Here is a 21135-nt window from a genome sequence, read left to right as displayed (position 1 = left end):
ATAGAAGTTCCAAGTGACTTTGACGTGAGCTTAAATTGATTTCACTTTGTGGACGAGCGATATATTTGATTGTAAGATGGTTCGTACCAATCTTTCCATACACAATTTTTTGCTCCGCTCTTCGGGTAGGTACCCAGGTGAGTGTCATACTGTGAGAGCAGTTTCAAACGGGCATGCCGTGCTTTAATTTTTTTTTCCTAAGGTACTTACGATGTCAGTACCTGAGTACCTTACCTTAACTTTTCAGAAAGAAGAAGAGCCAAAACTCATAATTATTCAATACGAACCAAAATATGTACTAGATGGGCTGGAAAAGTTCATAGGCTTACACACAGATGGCGCTACTAGTGTTAAATCCATACGATTTTTAGTTAACCCTAACCTTCACAAGACACATGTACAAATTTCACCGCTGATTGTGGAATAGAATATTTTGTGTGAAGTTACTTTTCTTACTTTGGAAAAAATGAATGAAATACGGTTTAAGCCAAGGCTAAACTTGATAAGTGGTTTGCTTTTGCTAAGTTTAAACGAGGTAAAATGGGCACCCGGAAGGATACACGCAGTGGACGCCCCAAAGAAAAAAAGCCACAAAATAAATTAGAATGACTGCAAAGTGAAGTTGGTCAAAATACCTGAGTCTCTGAAGATATCAAAAGAATGTGTTGGACATATCGTGCAGGAATATTTGGTCTTGCGAAAACTCTGTTCAAAGTGAGTGCCTCGAGAAGTCACAATCAACCAAAAACAACAACGAATTGATGATTCTGAGCAGTGTTTGGAGCTGTTACACCAAAATAAAAACTCGAATTCATGCGTCGATATGTGACAATGGATGAAATATGGCTTTATCATTCCACACCAGATTCAAAATGATAGTCATCTGAGTGAATTGCACGTGGTAAACCGAATGCAAAGTGTGTAAAGATTCAACAATCAGCTAGCAAGGTATTGCATCAGTATTTTGCGATGCGCAAGGTATATTCATCGACTATCTTGATGAAGTGCCCGTCATCGTACTTAAAAAAATTTCATGGAGAAAGCCGTAAACCACCATACCCTTAAATATTTGGAAGGCTTCAACATCTTGAGCGATCATCAATATGGTTTTCAGAAACAAAGATCAACAGGCGACCCTCTATCGTATAACACCTATCTTTGGAATAACGCAATCCAGAAACAAGGAGAGTCAAGAGATGTTGCGCTTGATAATTCTAAGGCCTTTGACCGTGTGTGCTATGGCGATGCTAAGGCTTCATTTTGCGTATGGGTCTTTAGTTTCCTGAAAGAACGTTCCCTGCAAGTGAACGTCGATGGATATCTCTCGAAAACTTTTATCATCAACGCTGGTGTTCCCCAGGAATCATATTGTCTACACCTTCTTTTTATTGTATATCAACTACTTATTGGAAAAACCGAAGAACCCAATATATTGCTTTGCTGACGATGGCACACTTGTCTTGTCATTCAATTTGGATTCCAGGACATCAGCTACGGATACACACCTTCTAATGGGGATCTAGAAGTGATTTCAACTTGGAGTGGAAGTGAGCAGGTTCAATTCAATACCACAAAAGCCCAGGCATCGGTTTTCTCAAAAAAAATGTCTCCGAACCCGATATAATGACAGGACAGCTTTCTGCTTCGGTAAGTTTGTTGGGGGTTAAAATGGAAACCTATATATCTTGCCACAATCATGTCGCTGGAATTGCAGAGGCTACTTCTCAAAAATTTGGAAAACTGTTCCAAAACCAGAAAACTGTACACACCTCAGCAACTTTTGATGCTTTATAAATCTCAGATCAGACTTTCTTTGGAGTATTGTTCTCATGTATGAAGAAAAGAGCCATATGCCTGAGTGGAGACACTTGCAACCTTGATAGTCTGGAACATCAAAGAAAAGTTGTAGATTTTCCTCTCTTTTATAGATACTTCCACGAGAAGTGTTCAAGTGACTTGGCAGATTTGATTCCACCAAGAGCAGTACATATCAAAAATACGCGACGGATTGTGGCTACTCATCTTTTTGAGGTTCAACTCAGTACACTTTGAACTTCACTGTTTAAGAACTCTTTCATTCGTAGAACTGCGTTTATGTGGGATAAACTTCCTGAAAACGTTTTTCCAAATAGATTTAATCTCCAGCGATTAAAATCCAATATAAATTGCTACTTTCTCACAGGCACCGCTCTCAGAGCGCCTTGATAATTTTCTTTGAGAAAACTATCTTGAAAAGTGAAAAACCATCAACAGCGACTATTAGATAGCGTCATTGGAACGTTGAAAGTAGGAAATCATGAAAAAATGGCCCCATCTGAAGAAAGAAAGTGCTGTTTCATCAAGACAATGTTCCGTGTGATAAATCAATGAGAACTATAGGTTGCTTCCGCAACCACCGTATGCTCCAGATCTGGCCCCAGGAATTTTTTTCTGTTCTCAGACCTCAAAGAAATGCTCGCAAGGAAAAAATGTAGCGCCGATGAAGTGGTAATCGTCGAAACCGAGGCCTATTTGGAGGACAAAGTCAATTCGTACTATAAAAATGGTATTAGACACTGACGCATTGGTTCAAATTTTTGAAAAATTGGATATGAAAGTGGCTTCCAAAATACCCGTACACATCAACAAGTATTGGGTTAAGTGAAAGACAAGCCGACGGAAAGGAAGTCTGGGATTTATGGAATAAGCTGTGTGATTGCAATAAAAAATATATTGATCAAACTGAGCAGACTATAATAGCCTAGCACAACTGATGAGACCTATGGCGGGTCGAAACAACGCTGTCTGTAGTTGAATCATAAATGTGTTGTGTTTGGGCTCTGTTCCCAACTAGCTGACTAACAATGAAAGCTGCAATGAAAGACAGTGGACAAATCTCATCGGCGGTAGATGTCAAAGCTTGTCTTTGCAACTAACCGCCTTGGGGAGCCTCGTTCATCTTGGATATTCGCGGATTGAGTTCTATATCGATCCCGTAGATGGCGTCTTCGTGAGGGAAGATGTCGTCTACCTTACTCAGGCGTGTTCTTTGTAGATAGTTGAGTCCACCAACGCATTTGTGGTTCAGCCTAGCACCCAGCAAAGTTTTCTCTATGGTGGTTCTTAGTTTCCGACTTCAAATTACTCGAGCCGAGAAAAGCTAAGATCAGGTTCTGTGTTAATCTGAGGTCTTCGATGGAGTTGAAGAAAATCCCATGCATCAACTATCCTTCTGTAGCCTGTGGGTGTCATTTCGGTGACAGTTTTGGTTATTCAGTGTCAAAAACTAAACCAAGTTCATCAGCCGCTCAGGTACTCTCACATGGTAGTGAAGAAGGAGATCCAAACTCCTGATGACTTTACAGACTCCATCCAATACCATTCTGTTATGTAAAACACTTGGCCTGTGAAGATGCATCATTTTTCGAATCTTCGCGTCTCAAGTTCACTTCACTTCTTCAAAGGAGAAAGATATAATCATTATTATTATTAATAGTTCAGATTGCGATCCAAAATACGGGAGTGGAAGGGATGTACTGTTAGAAACACTTTGTATTGTATTCTTCCGTGAAAGCTGCATGATCTACCCATCTTTGTGAGAGTTCATTTTGGGCTCAATTGCTTTCTTCCTTCCTTCAGGAGTTTTCCACACTTTTTGTATGAAGATGGAGAAGTAGAAAGTTAAAAACGTTTCTTCCCAAAAATTAATCTCTGCTAAAATTATACCCCTTTCAGCTCGATTCAAGCAAGATTCTCATGGCTGGGATTTATTTAAATAGGCGTATGAATGTATTTTCGAAACTTCGAAGTCCGCCATTGAAGATGATAGTGTTCATTTAAATTCCAACTCAAATTTCATATTGTAACTCTCTCATGTACTGTATTGTGTATCGTTCCTAGGAGTGATATCTGATTCAATCCAATAACGAATGTTTGAGTGCAAACTGTATAGGAAATGATCATATTATTAAACGTAGTTGTTTCGAAAGTATTTTTTTTTTGCGTAATTCAATATTTATATGAAAGTAGTTGTTTCAAGAGGACTTTTTCTTCCAGTTTGTGTCTGGAAGTAACTTCTATGCACGACCTACACATCTTTATAAAGAGTTTATTTTGAACTTAATTGCTTTCTTCCTTCCTTTGGGAGTTTCCACATTTTTTTGTATAAAGATGAGGAAGTACAAAGCCAAAAACATTTTTTCAATTTAAACTGCAATTTTCGTCCTGAAAGATAAAAAACACCTCAATCGTTGTAGAATAATTAAATATTTCCAGCCTCTTGCGATTCATTTTCATAAATTACTCATTCTTCCCCAGAATAGACAGTAATACTGCGTGAATCTCAGAGAAACGGCATGAAATAACCTCAGGATTAGCATTAGTTATCTATGAAGCCTGGAGCTTATTATGAATTATGCAGTTATAAAGGGATTGAGTAAATAGTTTGGTCTGCGTGTAGGGAAAGACTACATAAATAATTGAATATCGGTGTCACTATTTTTAGGGTTCGTTGATTTTTGGAATTTCTTCCTGACGTTTTGCTGGCCCGAGTGGCGAGCTTCTTCAGAGATTTATACACCCTGAATTAATATCCGATATCATCGGATATCACTGCAAATGTATAAATTCATTTTCTTCAGTCATTCTAACGATAGTGAGTAGTGAGTTTTGCCAATGAAGCAAAGATGCGCATATATTTCTAAGACAGTCAAGAAGAGTTAGGAAAAAATCAAAAAACTCACTTAGGTTCCCACCAGGTGAGACAAGCAGAAAACGTAATTTCGCGATTTAGGATATAATCTCATTCAAAAAATCATCAAAAAAGGTTATCCAATGTTCAAATGAACTAACCGATACTTCATGAAAATTCATACCAAAACTTACTGATAAAATCTCAATTTAATTTTCATTGTAAAGGGTTTGCAAACCACGAGACACGTTTGTAATTTTCTTATACAATAGTTTCCTCAACCAGGATTCCTGCTTGTGGAAGCTGTTATATACCAAAATACGTATAGCGGACTTGTATACTCTATACAGTGGAAATCAAAATGAAATTTCATTTGTAAGTTTTGGTTAATTAATTGAGCTATGAAAAAAATCTCAATTGAGAGGGGTCATTTTCTATAGACAACTGTGAGTTTGCAGCAGGTAGCTAGGATCTTTTCAAATAGCTATCGATGAGTCTTTCTAGGATAACTTGTCCATCTACGCTGGAGTTTAACAAGGATTCATATTGTCTCCAACATTTTTTCTGTAATATATCCACTTACCGGAAAAATATTCCCAAAATATTTTGTTCTGCTGCACATCTTTGGTGGTGACAAGAGCTATTTCGACTTAGGGAAACAAAAACCAAGCAGAATTTGGGCTGCAAGGGTGTAGGTATTGGTTTTCGCTAAGTAAATTGTCAGAATCAATATACCTTGGTATAATCATGTTGCTCGAATAGATGCACAAAAACTTCAAAAATCATATCAAACTATGGAGTTGTACAAACGCGACTTTCAAAAAGCCAAATTAGAGAATATGGAACTCCTTCTAGAAGTAAATCCTGAGATTGCTGGATTCTATCCATAAAAAAGTCATCCATCTGATTATGTTTATATTTTCATATAGCAATATCTCTACGGTTGGCATCCACATGCATGAACTCGAATTTGAATAGCACTGTATTGAATGATTCAATCTTCGAAAATAGATTTCTTCTTGGAAATATTCATCGATTAAAATTCACAAAAGTTGCTTTCCTCATATCGCTGTAAACGACACTCTCAAATTGGACCATCCCTCAAGATCTATACATTTCGAGTATACTTTCTGAAGAAATCGATTTGGCACTTCATTTTAGCTATTTACTTCCTTGAGTTCGTGCTTTTCCATTTCTGTTTGCAGAAACTTTCCATGGAATCGACATCGCGAGAATCGAAGGGGCCAGATTGGAAGTAAGAAATATCAATAGAAACGTGTAACGTACGAAGTTTATACCAGGGTGATTCACAGATTCCATACTCTAGAAATAATATTTCATCGGCATAATCTGAAATAGATTTTAGTTGGAATGACATCTGATACTGTCATATACTACCATTTTCCTAGTTAGGTTGCTCACCACGACGTGAAATTGCTTCTGTTTATCTGAACACATTCTCATTATTACCACTTCAGAATCTAATTGAAATAAGTATCCTATGAAAACATCCAATATTATATAGACTCCGATTTTTCTGGGGAACTCATACCCCAGGAAGTGCAAGGTAAATATAATTCTTTGATAAATCTTTCAATGTCTAGGCTAAACTCACTTTCCAAATTATAATCAACCAAAATTTTGTTACGTTGTCCCCGTGGGTTCGACAATAATTGACCATACTGTACAATTGAACTCAACTTCATTTCACTACTATGACACAAAAACTTTAATCAAACTTCTGACCAACACTCAAATGCCTTTCGCCTTATTGGCTCACTTCGTACTGATCTGTCAACTAGATTAGCCCCATCTGCCTGTTGGTAGTGCTTATATATGCCAATAGAAGTCTTCCGAAGCCGATAGGAATATTTTCGAACCTGAAGCTATTCTTCATATTTGTCTCCAGAGCACTATGCAAATGTAATAGATATCCGATGATCACTTTGGAAATTACGAATATAAGTCAATGACTTTTTTATTGTTATAATGAATGTTCATCAAGTGTCAGTCAGTTCCATCAAATTTTTGAAAATTTGCCACCAAATTTGTCACTCAACATTCGCTCTTGATGCCAAATTTCTAATTGACCAGACTAAAAGAGAACCACTCCTAGAGAAATAGTTTTTCAATTCTTGAAATTCAAAGTGGGAGATTTTGAAGGTGAATGTAACGCTTTGGTCAAAAGTTGAGCTATACAATTATGGACTGCGAAGATTTGGACTCGGATGAGAATGAAACAAATTTGGATAAATGTGATAGAGATCGCTCTTGATAACTGACTTCTAAAAAATACATTACTTATTTACCAGATCTGTTAACTTCGATCATCAGGAGAAAACAAACTGAAATAAAATCCTTGCTAGAAAAAAGTTTTTGGTTACTCAAATCCGAAATAGGATATTTTGAAGGAAAAGGTAACATTGTAGTCAATTCGGATGGAAATGATGGAGATTCGGTTAAAGAATATAATGATGGAAGATGACGGAGGAGAAGTCTAAATAGTGGTATTGGATATATTCAACTTTTGAAATGAAATTTCAAATAAACTACCCTGAAGCTGTACTGGATTTTTTTATCAAATAGACATCTGAAATCTATTCTGAAGATTGAAAAACTTATATTTTGATACGAAACATCATGGATTGAGAAAGTTATAAATTTAGACTTTCATTGTCTAAAATGGCGTTAACAGATTCGAAATCAATAGAAAAACAAATTAACTGAAAACATTAATATTTTATTGAAAATATTAAATAGAACCAGAACAAAATTTGAATTGAAGGGGTTATATTTTTAGGAGTGATTAATTTTTGGGAAAGAAAGGGATGAGAGAATCTTCCAAAGAAAAGAAGGAAGTAATCAATTTTAAAATAAGTAACTCTATACATGGATGTGTAGATCATGCAAAGAAGTAACTTTCAGACACAAACTGAAAGAAAGTCCTCCTGAAACACCTACTTTCATATAAACATTGAATTTTACGAAAGAAAAAACTGGTTTCGAAACAAATACTTTTATATGGAGGATTTTCTTTCAGTGTGTGTCTGAAAGTTACTTCTTTGCATGATCTACACATCCAAGTATAGAGTTACTTATTTTCAAATTGATTACTTCCTTCCTTTGTTTGAAAGATTCTCTCATCCCTTTTTTTGTATCAGATGGAGTAGTAGAAAGCCAAAAACTTTCTTTTCCAACAGACCAAAATATTCGAATGAGGTAATTAAAACAGAAATAATGTCGAAAAAATGAAAATGTGTGCGTGAAATTTTTTCAAGAACAAAAAACAAGCACTACATAAAAATCCTTAGGGTGCCTTAAGAGCTGTGCCTGTGCGAAAGTAGCGATTCACGTAGGATTTGAATCGCTGGAGATTAAATTCATTTGGAAAATCGTTCTCAGGAAGTTTATTCCACATAAACGCAGTTCTTCAAATGAAAGAGTTCTTAAACAGAGAAGTTTGAGGTGTAGTGCTCTAGGTGGAATCAAAAGTGCCAAGTCAGTTGAACACCTCCCGTGAAAGTATCTATGGAAGAGAGTCCAACCTTTCTTTGATGTTCCAGCCTATCAAGGTTGTAAGTGATGTTCGTGTCTCCAATCAGGCGGATGACTCTTTTCTGGTTTGGAACCGTGTTCCAAGCTTTTGAGAAGCTGCTCTTGTAATTCCTGGGACATAATTGTGCCACGACATATTGGTGTCAATTTTACCCCCCAATAAACTTATCGACGCAGAAAGCGGAATCATCTACCTTGTCTGATTACTTTCACCCCAATTCGAAATCACTTCTAGATCCTTATTAAGATATACAACCTCCTACTGCCGGTGACAATGTCCTTGATATACAATAAAAATAGGGTTGGACACAATATGGATCCCTGGGGAACACTATCGTTGATGTTAAAAGTAATCGAAAGATATTTATCGATGTCCACTTGCATGAAAGGTTCTTTCAGGAAGCTGAAAAGCTTCCTGAAAGAACGTTTCATGCAAGTGGAAAGAGTACAAAAATGATGTAGGGGAATAGTGAGTGTTGTCTTTCCAAGAAAATCAACTGTGGAGTGGGACGCAAATTTTTCAGCTAGTAGATTTCCTTTTTTGATGGCTGTGGTTGCAATTGAACCATCCGCTTGTGTGAAATAATCAAGTAGATACCACAAATTCCGAATATTTAAAAATATTATGAAACTCAGCTTCATAATTTTTTCAATAGTTTGCCCTCTCCTCTTGAGCCTTCTTTTTGTTTTATATCTAACATAATTTGGAAAAATAACTCACCAGCTATAATTCAGTCGTATTTCAAAATTTTAGAGCCTTGAACCAACTTGAAGCAGCGTCGACCAAACCATGTTACATGGAATATGTTATTCTACAGGATTTATACTCGATATAATAATGCCTTACCGGGCAACGTTTAGAAACTATACCGCATCTGTTTATTTTTTGAGTCGCTTTTTGCTACAGAAACGACAAATGCTGAAAGTCTTCTCGATCTAATCAAAAACAGCTGAATGAATATCTAGGAAAAGAAATATTCAGATGGAGAACTTTCGTTTTAACTTCCGGTAAAACTGGAAATGGTTAAAAAAAAAGTCATTATTTTTATTCGAAAGAGCATCCTCGAAAACCCGTTCACTGGAATTTCCAGATTTCGAGTTGTATGGACGATTGTCGCTCTATATATATATCCTTTATATCCAATGCCAACTTCTGTACCTAGACACTGGAGTGAATAAGTTTCCTTGTTAGCGAGTTCATCAATTTGAATTTCCTCACAAGTTTCTCTGAGGTTTGAGATACTAAATTGACCGAGAGCATTCGTAACAAGATTACTTAGAAATGTTCTCAACTTTATTGAGATCAGGCAGTGCACTTTCTGTTCAAAGTTGTCCAACATTTTTTTTTAATTTGTTTACATTCTTTACATCCCTCGTTATCAATAACTTTTCAACATCTCACCAAAAATTTTAAAACTGTTGCTGTTAAATAGGTAAAACTGAGTTTTACCTATTTAATTAGCCAGTATTATAAATGCGTGATTGATTTCTACCCTGGAATGCTGGGCGTTCGATGCCTATCATCTGCTCGGTGCAAGGAATCTCACTTTAAAAGTTACCACCTCGTTAAACATTGCTCGCACAAGTTTCGTCTTTTGAGGGTTGTGATTTAAATCTTAAGACTATAGATACAATTAGACACTAAGACATAATTGGACGAAATAAAGTATTTTTGAAAAATTGCAAAATGAAAAATTCTCGGAATATAAGAGATTATATTAAAACCATAGAAACATATTCATCTATTTCTCCTTCGAAATATAAGAAAAAAAATTCAAAAACATGGAACAAAAATGTAACGACTATCAATAAAAATTATTCAAGGACATCACAGTCTCACAGGTATTGAATTACACATAAATCATAATTTCTCAAATTGTATACCAAAAATTCATATTGAAAACCAAAATATGTCATTCTTGGAAAAACCAGAGAGAAAACACTCGTATTCAACTTATTATCAGCCCTAGTTTGGACACTGACAAATGATTATCTCAAAATTCTTCAAGTATTTTATGGGATGTTTTTTCCTTCCTCTTTAGTATGCAAAAAATGAAAAACTTTCAAGAGAGAATGAAAAAATCAACAGAAATGAATAAAAACTATTTCATTTACAATTTATTTCAGTTGGTAAACTATATTCTTCTTTTCTCGATTTCAACACAAAACATTTCAATAGAAACTGGATACCGGAGACTTTAACCAGTACCAAATATTCGAAAGCGTGAGAGAATTTGAGGGGATCGTCCTTTATGGGTCCAGTTTGAGAAAGAGAAAGTTTTAGTTATAACTGAAAGATACTCGTAAACTGTAATCTTTGTAACTGTAACTTCCAACCAAAATTTAGTCTACGGAATTCATATGACTTAATCAATAAAATAGAGAATAAACCTCCACCAGACAATGCAAAATTACTATCTTTTGATGTGCAGAATCTATTTCCCAGCATACCTCCTGGTGATACTATTACTTTAGTAATAGAATTATTAGATAAAAATAGAGTAAACCCAATCATAAAACGAGAAATAATTGACCTTCTGTCATTATGTCTCAAACAAAATTATTTTCAATACAACAACAATATTTATACCTCCTCAAAAAGTTTAATTATGGGAAATCCATTAAGCCCCATGCTTGCAGAAATTTTCAAGGATAATCTAGAGAAGTCGATTTTTAGACATCCTTTGATTAAGAATTTCTTGTATTGGCATAGATATGTGGATGACGTTTTGGTATGTTTTACAGGTACTAAGAGGCAATTACATACTTTTCATGGGGATATTAACAAAATTCATGAAAACATTAAATTCACTATTGAAATAGAAGCAGACAACTCAATTAATTTCTTGGACCTAACAATTAGTAGAATGAACAACAAACATGATTTTTTCAATTTATCACAAACCGTCCTATACGTATATTACTATACTTTACGATTCTACCCATCCTTATCAACACAAAGTAGTAGCTTATAATAGCATGATTCACAGATTAGTCAATGTTCCTCTTTCAATAGATAATTTCGATAAAGAACTTAATATCATCCAGCAAATTGCGGTTAACAATGGGTTTAAAGCCGAATTAATAAACAAAATACTTGCCAAGAAAGTCTACACAAAAGCGATTCGAGACGTTTTTCCTATTGATAAGGTAGATAATCAAAATTATAGAGCTTTAACGTATTTTGGACAACCAACGGAAAAAGTGGCTTCATTTTTGAGGAATCAAAATATTAAAATTGCATATAGAACAAGTAATACGTTGGGAAAGTTAGTTGAAAATAATAAAGACAAAACATCCAAATTCCAGAAATCAAGAGTATATAAATTAAAGTGTGGCACGTGCCCTAAAGTATATATTGGTCAAGCTGGCAGGACATTTAGGAATCGAATCCAGGAACATGATACGAGTTACGTAAATAAGAAAACAAATTCAACATATTCAAATCATCTTCTAGAAGAAAGAAAGAAGAAGAAAGAAGAAGAGGAAGAAGAAGAAAAGTTAGAAATTTTGCACATAGAAAATAAAGGTTTGAAACTGAATCATTTGAAAGCAATTGAAATCAATAAACTTGAGAATTCGAATATTCTAATGAATGACCGACTAGATTTGAATAGATCACCATTATTGAACTTGTTTTCTTAAAAACCAAGAAAGAATTATTATTGATGTAGATGTGAGGTAATATGCTTCAGGTGTTCATAATTGAACAGGTACGTTAGATAGAGGTATAAATCACGTGAAAAAGCTAGTGTCTTAGCGAAACATGTTGTGATATATTTTCGAATAAAGTTTGTGGAGATCAAATCGTGAGGTGTAGTTTTTGAAATTACTATGGATCTTCATCAAGTAACGGCCGATTCAATCAGAAAGTGTAATATTTGTCTTAGAAGGAATAAAAACAAGCACTGCTTAAAAATACCAAGTTGACGTCATCAGGAGATAAAAAAAACTAGTTGCTCACCCTAAATCTCGCCTATTTATATTCAACAAGGTACATTATCACTTTTACTTCTAGACACACATCAATGATTTCTTGGTTAGTGCAATGTATCGATCTCAACAATTTTTATACAGGGTGTCAATTTAAAAACTTCCCACCCTAAATATCTTCCTTCCAGTAAACAATATGAGGAATCGAAAAAACAGATCAATTTTATTGTTAAGGAGGACACTTTCAAGGACTATTTGTAGCATCTACCCCTAAGAGGGGTAGATGCTACCCTTAGATTTTTAAATAAGAAGGGAGTCAAGTGCAACATCATTTCGATTGGCGTTCAAATCTGCATTCAATAGTACCCTGACTTATTATTGTTTTATGAGCATTTTTCGAAAAAAGCGTTCCAAACTAACAGAAGTACCGTTCCAACCCTTCATTAGGGGTAACATTAACCATTAGCTCCAATTAATTTGCAAACAAAAGTAGTCTAATAGTGAAACGTAGATGGTAGTAAAGTTGTGTTCAGTAAATGCTGAATTTCCAATTCTCATCGCAGAAAGCGATGAGATACAGATAGCCATCCTTTTTTGCTACTTCTGCTGTAAAAAGTTTCTGTTTTCAGGCAAAAAATTGGTTCGAAAATTTGAACGATGTGGCAGTATTATGCATACAGTTGAACCTGTTGGCTATTCAGTATTTACTTTAATAAGGTATAAAAGTGTAAAAAGGGTTCATTATAATTTATTGAGAAGTTGGAAAGTGCTCACGAAAGGTGGCATATCTTTTTAACGAAAGACATCCAAATTGTAATGTAGGTAAGTCACCGGTATATGATTGATTTGGTGAATAAGTTTTACGAAACATGTTCAGTGACAAATAAAAAGAAATAAACCCAGAGTACTAAATGAAGCAGCTCAAATTAAAGTTTTCGGAGCTGCAGAGCCCACGAGCTCTTTACGATCAGTGTCAGAACAGACGGGAATGTTACGCGAGACGTTAAAAAAAGCATTGAAAATGCATAAATGGGTACCTTATAAAATGCAGATTTTTCAAGAGCTCCACGAGGATGGTTATGATAGAAGAATAGAGTTTTGTGAAATCATACCATCCCTAAACATCTGTTAAAGATCTGTTTCAGCGATGAGTGTTCATTTTTTATGAATGACCATGATAATACACAAAATTGTCGCTATTGGAGTGATGAAAACCCACATATATTTCGGGAAGGGCATACACAACACTCATATACATTGTTTGGGCTGGAATTTTTGAAAATCCCATGATCGGTCCATTATTTCTGGAAGAAAACTTGACTGGTAATCTGTACCTTGAAATGATTGAAGAGACTATCGATCCTTTTATAACTCACGATTAGAAACTCAAATGGATGCAGAAGGTCCATAGACTTAGAGTTGGCAGCAGATCGATTACAGGGAGCTACGTACAACGAGCATTGTCCCATAGTAAACCAGAGATCAAACAGGAATGTGCCCTGGTGGAATGAAGATCTGGCGAGGATGAGACAAAAAACTAGAAAAGCCTTCAAATGTGCAAGGAAATCAGGTTCATGGGACCAATAGAGAAGGTCCGTAACTGAGTATAACAAAGTCCTGAGAAAATCCAAGAGAGATACGTGGAGAAGGCAATGTGAGGAGGTCGAACAGACCCAAGCATGTGCCAGGCTCTACAAAATACTCTCGAAAAAACTTCAGGTCTCAATAAATAATCTGAAAATAAATACGTGGGAGTATACAAAAACCGGAGAAGAGACTATTAGAGGGCTTTTCCGGGTACACTTTCCCGGGCCAGAAATTACAAATCTAACACCGGAGTCCTAGAAGAATTCAGAACTGGAGGGCATCCAGGGAGGACTGGCAAATGACAAAGAAGGTAATAGTTCTGGAGAAAATTAAATGGGCTATAAACTCATTTCAACCCTATAAGTCGCCGGAACCTGATGGCATATACCCAGTAATGCTTCAAAAGGGGCCGAAAGTTCTTTTCAAAAAATTGTGTATAATTTTCAGGGCAAGTTTAGCACTGGGACACATACCAAAAACGTGGAGACTGATCAGGGCCACCTTCATTCTGAAACCTGGGAAAATCAGACAGGACTCGGCGAAGGCCGAGCGTTAAAAACGCTAGAAAAACTACTTGACTGGCATATCAGGAACGTATCACTGGCTATCAGACCATTACATCGAAACCAATATGCATACAGGTCAGGTATGTCAACAGAAACGGTTTATGTCGGGTAACAGAAAAAGTAGAATATACTTACAAAAACAAGGAAGTACTTTTAGCTGCTTTCTTGGAAATTGAGGGCGCATTTGATAATACGTCGTTAGAGTCAATCATTTAGGCGTCGAGGAGAAGAGGGATCGTCAAGACAAGCTGTAGGTGGATAGACTGCATACTTAGGGGAAGATTGGTGTATACAACCATTATGGGGGAAACAGTCGTGACACGGGTAGCAAGGGGCTTTCCTCGGGGAGGGTTCTATCCCCTCTGTTATGGAACCTTGTAATGGACGAGCTATTATGTCTTGGACTATGCAGACGATTTAGTCATCTTAGTCCAGGGTAAATACAATAATGTAGTGAAGGGATGCATGCAGCAGGCCCTGAATATTATAACAAGATACACTGAAGAAGAAGGGCTTAACATAAGCCCATCCAAACCGACCCATCCATTCACCAAGAGGACTAAAACGGAGGGTCTCGGACCTCTAAAACTTCGAGGTGAATAAATACAAGTGTCGGGGGAGGTTAAATATCTGAGAGTATTTCTAGATTCCAAACTGACCTGGAACCAACACTTGGACAGGATAAAGAGGGAAGCGGAGGTAGCACTGTTATTCGCCAGACGCACCTATGGAAAAACATGGGGGCTGAAACCAAACATAGTATATTAGCTATACACGATGGTGATTAAACCCATGATAACATACGCATCTCTGGTCTGGTGGCCAAAGATGAAGCAGTCGACCGCCGTTAACAAACTGGGCAAGGCGCAAAGACTTGCATGTTTGGGAATGACGGGAGCAATGAGAACTACCCCAACAGCTGCAGTGGAGACACTCCTGAATCTACTTCCTTTACACTTTGTGATAATGGGGGAGGCCAGGATGGGCCAATTCAGATTGGAGAAATCACCGAAGGAGCACATATTGGATATGTCATGTCATAAAATCATAAGCCGTGAACAGTGAAAGACCGTTAGTCATCCCGAAAACATGTTTGAAAAACACCTGGTATACAGATGGATCGAAGACGAAACATGGAACGGGAGCTGGAATATACCGAGCGGATAGAAAGTCAAACTACAGCTATTCGCTAGGACTATACACATCCGTCTTTCAGGCGGAAGTGTATGCTATCTTGCAGTGTGCAAGGATTATTAAATTGAGACCTCAAAGAAATGAGCGGAGGCTCTGACAAACCATAAGGTGACATCAAAACTGGTCTGGGAATGCCATGAAGAACTGAATGAACCTGCAAACAGAAACAAATCAACTTTGTGCTGGGTGCCAGGGCATTCAGGAATCACAGGTTATGATGAAGCTGATGAATGCGCTACACGTGGATAATCAACTTCATATATAGGTCCTGAACCAGCTCTGGGAGTACCAAAATCATTGATACGAAACCAGATTAGACCAGACATGGACCAATAAGAAGCACACAGAGTACTGGATAAAAGTACCTGGCAACAAACACAGTAGAATCTTCATTAGGGAACCGTCCGAGAAAAAAACCGAAGAACTACTTCAATATAGTAGGGATCGGCTCACAATAATTACAGGGTTACTAACTAACCGGTCATTGTCCGCTTAGAGGACACCTGAATAAAATGGGGCTGTACAACGGAGACCTCAGCTGCAGATTATGCAACGAAGGAATAGAAAGAGCTCTACACATCTTATGCGAATGTGAGGTACTGAATCACAGGAGGCAGGCAAAATATGGACGTACGAAATTACGTCCAGAATAATATGACGACCATCCAACACGGAACCTGTACAAACTAGTACAGGGAACGAGACTGATGGAATAGGTGTCATGAGAAGATGGGAGAATAAACGCAATAAGCCCAAGACGCTTTAGTGTTTTCTGGAGACTTTGACTAAATGGATAAGTCAGACAGCTCCCAACGTACCAAAAAAAAGAGCTCCACGAGGATGGTTATGATACAAGAATAGAGTTTTGTGAAATCATATCATCCCCAAACATCTGTTTCAGCGATGAGTGTTCATTTTTTATGAATGTCAATGGTAATACACAAAATTGTCGCTATTGGACTGACGAAAATCCACATATATTTCGGGAAGGGCATACACAACACTCATACACATTGTTTGGGCTGGTATTTTTGGAAATGACATGATTGGTCCATTATTTCACTAACATTTTGGTATCTGCGGAAACTATCTCCGAAGTAATTGTCAAAGCTAATGAAGTAACTGATCAAATTGAGGAGTGGTGTTCTACAAATGGCCTGCTGCTAAATTCTGCTAAATCTCAAATGCTCAACTTTCTTCCTAAAAATATAACTATTGATAAAAGCTATTTGATAAGAGTAAATAATGAAACTTTACATCAAGTTAATTGTACTAAATTCTTGGGTGTTGATATTGATAATCAACTAACCTGTAGGTTCCATGTTGATAGTGTCAAACTGAAGCTCAGTAAACATATATATTTACTTCGTAGGTTGAAACAAACAGTCTCTTTTGATGTTCCCATGCTTTTATACCACAGGTTGATGCAGTCAGTGATTTTCTATGGTCTTGAACAGTGGGGCTTATCAGCTAAAGCTGATGAAGTGTTTGTTATTCAGAAAAAGGTAATCAGAATTCTGGCTGGGGCATCCCAACTAAGTGCAAACTGCAGGCCATTATTCATTCGTTATAGTGTATTAACAATGCCTAGTTTGTATATCTACCAAACTCTGATATATACAAGAAACAATATTTCAATTATTCCTAAAAATGAGCAAATCCATGAACATTTCACCAGAAATAACCCTTAACTTTATCAGCCTTATAGTAGATTGACAGTATCGATGAATCGCCCCATGTGCTGTGGGATTAAACCATATAGTAAGCTTAATGGTGACATTAAGTCCACAAACATCAATGTCTTTAAAAGGCAGCTCAAGGTTTTCTATTGCAGAAAGCATACTACTTTGTGAATGAGTTTCTCCTTGAATCATAATTTGATTGTAGCTTAGTAATTTTATTTTTATTTATGTTATGCTTTGTATTTGATTTTTTATAATAGTTTGACCTGTTTTATCAGCCAGTATTTTATAATGATGTTTGCCTAATGTGATTGTAAATGAAAACTGATTCAATAAATGTTTGATTGATTGATTGATTGTTAGAAACCCATAAAAACAGCAAGGAAGATCAAAGATGATAATGAGAAAATTTGGTTTTCCACAAACTTTGTGGAGATCAAATCGTGAGGTGTAGTTTTTGAAAATCTAGTTTAAATTGGAAGGGTTATATTTTTAGGAGTGACTAATTTTTGGGAAAGAAAGTTTGTGGCTTTCTACTCTTCTGCTTTTTTTTCAATCAAGATGTAGTAGTAGAAATGTAAAAGAAATATAGTTGAACATATTTATTTCTCATTGAAAACGTGATGAAATCATCCCTTTTGTTGAAATTATAGACAGTTTCAGATTGAGACCTCGGCGTCAAGTCACAAAACCCTTGCAACGTATCACACAGTGTAGTTTCTTGAAAATGGCTTCAGTATCGAAATATTTTTTTAGTAAATATTCAAACAAACGACTTAACTCTCTGTTTTTGTATGTTTGAAATGTTTTCGATATAATTTTATCACATTTTTCATAAATAACAAAAAAGGTTCAAAGGACCCTTTTTCTATAGATATTAATAATTTTCAAATAACACATTACAGCTTCATACATTTCTTTCGCATGCATTTGATATTTTTTCAACGACTTCAGAGCTAACTCTTAGTATAAAACTGCAAATCCACAGGAAAATCTATAAATAGATTAAACGAATTAGCAGATTTGACATTTGGAGGTTTTCATTAAAAAAATTGTATTCAGCATTCAATTTAACTTTCAATCTCATTTTCAAACTCTTAATAAGTGATCTAATCGAAATCATAATATGTTAATGGAAAAATGATGGTGGGATGGTAGCCGGTTGGGTTGACGTGGGTGGTTTACTCTACTCACTCAGTCGACCGCTGGGTGAACCGGTGGTTCAAACCGCAAGGCTGGACGATCGATTTTCACTCCCTATCGTCCAACCTCTGTTAGGAATCGCACGTTAAAAGGTAAGATCTCGTTAGTCCTTAGCTCGCACAAGTTTCGACTTTTGTCGAGTTGTCATTCGTAGGGGTGCGACAGCTGGTTAACGGAAAAACAGACAGACAAATTGTATTGTCAGGGCCTGCAAACGTAATTTTCAACAAATAACTCAAAGGTGTCAAGCACACCTCGATAGTTCTTTATATATAGATCGATACGGTTTCTTGTGAGACTCCCTGTATGTGATCATTCAGTTATACAGATTAATGCCCGTAATTAAGTTATACATGAAACTAATATTTGCCACAGTAAAGACAGAAGCGAAGTCTAAAACTGTTTGTGAAAACTAAGTGCGCTACAGCTTTCCACACACCAGAAGAATGAAAACACTTTTATTTGGCCACGTTTCATCATTTGAGTTGTAACCTCAGTTGTACGATTCTTTGAAATCGACTTAATGCATTCATATAGACTGTGAATTCTCACAATAACACAGTCGCCTCATTATTGATTTCTCAAATTACTACCCAAACTCATAATTTCTGTGAACTTTATTGTGACTGAAAATTTTACATTGATAAGTATCACTATTTCCAGATGTTATATACAATGCAACCTGTTGAATTTAGAAATTTTCTATATTTGAACAATTTCTTAAAAATGAGTATTTTTACAATACAATATCATCAGTATTTTGATATTCGTGACCTTCACTTTTTATTGAATATGTCATCAATTGCAGAGTTTCGGAATAGTCTACAAGTTTTCTTCTAAGAATAGGTAAAGTTTCCGTCAATAGGCTTCAGGAAAATAATTAAAAATAAAAGTTCATTAGAAAAGTTGATTCTCCAGAGACAGAGAAAATGACAGTTTCAATTGTTCAGGGATTTGTTCTTTTTACCTACTCTATTCTCGATTAACGTCAATCAAAATAACTTGATTTTAAATCTGTCCAGATGTATTTTAACGGGTAAGAAATAATTAGATTTCAGAAACAGTTCACTCACGTCTTATCATATGTCATCTAGTTTATATTTTTTCATTACATTGAAATTGGAAGCATGGTATTTTTCCATAGTAGGGATAAGATAACCTAGAAATATGATTTGAAACTAAACATGTGGATACTTTTCAATTGACAGCTGCATGATTTTGTTTTTTTAAGATAGTTATCACTATCGAAAATAAACATGTGTCAAGGAATAGAGAAAGCTTTCATATTCATTTGTGTTTGCTTTCAATAAATCAGTATTGAATATTTCTATTAAAATTTATTGTTACTGAAATCAAATTGTATTGCATTTTCACTGATCAACTCATTCAATATATCAGTTTTCACGCGTGATAGCCTTTGCATAAGCCGGTTTTCCCATCACCTCCAAGAAAACTCAAGGTTCTGAACGAGAGCTTTCTCAAACAGGTCGGTTGAAAGGGAGGAAAGTAGGAAACAGACAGCGTAAAACTACAAACTAAACAATACTCATCAATTACCTTGGAAATCGAAATCAATCGCCAAAAAACAAGAAAAAATCAATGAAGTTAAGAAAGATGAGACGCACAGTTCACAGAAAAGGGCACACATACACGAAAAGTCATGTAAGCATTCAGTTTCGAACACTACAATTATTACAAAAAACAGTTTGTTAATAGGTAGAAGAAATGTAAGTAGGCTAGGCCCTGTTTTAGGGTGACGAGGGGTGGCCAACTGACAGTAAATAGGGGGGTGGTTACATCTCAAGCGGAGCCGTGGTGCGCGAGTCTCTGGTTCTATGCCTGACTTTCCTCTCTTTCTACACCGGTATACCGGGAGGATTCGACAAATTCGTTCTATTAATAGTTGCTATCAGTTGAGTGGGAGTGCATTCTTATCAATGAACTCGGGATGTGATAATAATAGAAATCAAAATAGGTCTGAAGACTGTAAGTATCGAGAAGAGATACTGGTACATACGTACAGGGTTTTTCATTAGGCGCTTCCTATCTTTATCTACTATATAAAATGGATGTTTGTTGGTTGGTTGGTTGGTAAGTGATAAACTTTTACATCGCTCAACCGATCGTGATTAAACTTGACATGTATAAGTAATTTTTCATAGAGAAGGTTTTTAGGCTATCAATTTTTCTGTAACTCGCCAGTAGATAGCGCTGTAGAACAATTTTTTGAAAGCACTGTTCTATAACGCTGCGCACGCCTAAGTTCGTTGATTCTGATTCTGTCAAAATATTGGAAAAGCAGTGATACAGCAACATAGTATTAGTTTCAAATAAAACAAAGTTTGTGTAAGATATCATCAAAACTTTTCCTTCGTTTGAAAGACCTATTGATGTGTGGAATGAAACATCGTTCAAGTATTCGCCCACGGTTTCTCTGGGTAGAGCACATCCGAAACGTCTAATTTTCCATGACTCTGACGCTGAATTTGATCAATGACGTGGGGTGTGTCGACTTTGATGGTCGCTAAGGTGTGTGGATCATTCGCATACACCTGCGATGCAAGAGAACCCCACAAGAAAAAGTCTAACGGGGTCAAGTCGCACGATCTTAGTGGCCAGTTCACATCACCTCCACGTGAGATGACCATGCCCTCAAATCGCTCGTGCAGAATATCCAATGTGGCATGAGCTGTGTGGCACGTAGTGCCGTCCTGTTGAAACCACACGTCGTTGGTGTCCAGATCAT

General features: G+C 36.3%; 1 protein-coding gene across 1 annotated transcript in view; it reads right to left on the bottom strand.

Moving 5' to 3' along the window:
• LOC111506097 (uncharacterized) overlaps positions 1 to 21135 on the bottom strand; it is a 314210-nt gene that overhangs the window by 273998 nt on the left and 19077 nt on the right.

The sequence above is a fragment of the Leptinotarsa decemlineata genome, unplaced genomic scaffold (assembly GCF_025532065.1).
Source record: "Leptinotarsa decemlineata unplaced genomic scaffold, Ldec_3_MD MMD2_tig00026282_RagTag_RagTag, whole genome shotgun sequence".
NCBI classification, from domain to species: domain Eukaryota; kingdom Metazoa; phylum Arthropoda; class Insecta; order Coleoptera; family Chrysomelidae; genus Leptinotarsa; species Leptinotarsa decemlineata.
This window is presented reverse-complemented; position numbering and strand designations above follow the sequence as displayed.